The sequence below is a fragment of the Rhinopithecus bieti genome, unplaced genomic scaffold, assembly GCF_001698545.2.
Source record: "Rhinopithecus bieti isolate Rb0 unplaced genomic scaffold, ASM169854v2 scaffold_17861, whole genome shotgun sequence".
NCBI lineage: Eukaryota > Metazoa > Chordata > Mammalia > Primates > Cercopithecidae > Rhinopithecus > Rhinopithecus bieti.
The window spans coordinates 3,641,619-3,643,301 of NW_016809830.1; the positions used below are offsets into that span (position 1 = coordinate 3,641,619).

At 46.6% G+C, this 1,683-nt stretch overlaps 1 protein-coding gene across 2 annotated transcripts in view; it reads left to right on the forward strand.

Annotated features, from left to right (window-relative positions):
- The window catches only part of ALPK2 (alpha kinase 2), a 148,391-nt gene that overhangs the window by 98,800 nt on the left and 47,908 nt on the right, over positions 1-1,683 (forward strand). The gene's annotated exons all lie outside the window — the stretch shown is intronic.

Genomic DNA, 1,683 nt, shown 5'->3' on the forward strand with positions numbered 1-1,683 from the left:
TTTTTTTTTTTTTTTTTTTTTTAACTTATCACCTTCTAGTTGTTCGTTATGGGTTTCTAGCTGTGGACCAATTCCTTTAACGATCTACTCCAACATTAAGCACTCAAAGGTTTTTTATTTTGTTTTCTCAGTGTAAGCCACAGCAATATCATTGTTTAAAAATAACAAACGTTGCCACCAGGAAGACACCGGATTAGGAAGGTCTCCTTCCTTCTTGTGGTGATGGCTTTTGTAAGACCCTGAGTCCTCGTCACTGTTTTCCAGCTGGTACACTTCAGACCCCTTGGCTGACACCTTGACTGTGCCCTACCTAGCAGTCTGGTACCCACCCTGCTATCCCCAAAGGAGCACAGATTTAATGCCTTCCCACCAGTTAACTGGTGGGGCGGAGTTAGGATGAGGGGAGCAGTGACTTGGATCATTATAAAAGAAATAAACCCTAATCTTTTTAAAAAAATTATTATTATTACTTTAGAGACAGGGTCTCGCTCTGTCACTTAGGCTGGATTGCAGTGGCAAGATCACGGCTCACTGCAGCCTTGAACTCCTGTGCTCAACCAATCGTCCCACCTCAGCCTCCTAAGTAGCTAGGTCCACAGGCATGCGTACCACACCTGGCTATTTTTTTTTTTCTAGAGATGGGGTCTTGCTATGTGGCCCAGGCTGGTCTCCAACTCCTGGCCTCAAGTGACCCTCCTGCCTCGGCCTCCAGAAGTGCTGGGATTACAGGTGTGAACCACCATGCCAGGCCTGAGTAATCGTATTTGATGTCCAAAGCTTAGTACAGAAACTATATTCACCAGGGACTTGACTACCATTTTCCCTCAACACTAGGCCCACCTGCACACGGAAGACAAACCTAGCTGCACTCCAGGTCTCCTCTGAGCTCATTCGGCTGCATTTTCTACCTCTGTCTCACATAGACAGGGGTTCTATCCAAAGCCCAAACCCCTTGGCTAAACAAGCTTCAAATCTCCCACAGACCATCCATCATTCAGTTCTGCTGCCCATTTCATGCCCTTCCCACCATCTCCCAATTTTCTTTGTGTTCAGTACAACAGGTTCCGGCAGGCTTAGGAATATTTAGATGTCCCCAAATCACCCATTAAGCCGGCCACTGCATGGTGTTGGAAGGACCCTCTAGGAAATGGCCCAGATGAGGAGGTGGGCTTGGTCGAGACCCGGACCAAGAGTTTCAGACTGTGAACCTGAACACGGTCTCAACTTGGGCCTAAATGCACTGATGCGGGTTTGCAGTCAATACCTACTTGCTACATTTTCTCTCTCTCAGTTATCCACTTGGCTCCCAGGATACTGTTAGTAGTCTTGGTACTCACTGGTTGAAAGATTTGCTACCCAGCGGGCCCATCATCACTTCCTGGGTAGAGAATTAGCTTTTAAATATGCATTCTGTCATCCAAGCATCTGCTGGCGCCAAGGAGAAATGAGAAGCCCCTTGAATTCATGGATATTTTCACCGTAGTATAATTTGAGGCAGTGGAGCAAACAGTCTCAGTATTGGTGATCTTGGTTTGGCTACGGATTACATGTTTTGTAATGATGTACTCTTCTGTGTGACCAGCGCTGTGGAGTTATGCTACTTAATTTGTGATAGGCTCACACCACATCTGCAGTATTCTCACTTCCTACCCAATTGTTATGACCGCTTGGGACGGTGGCGGG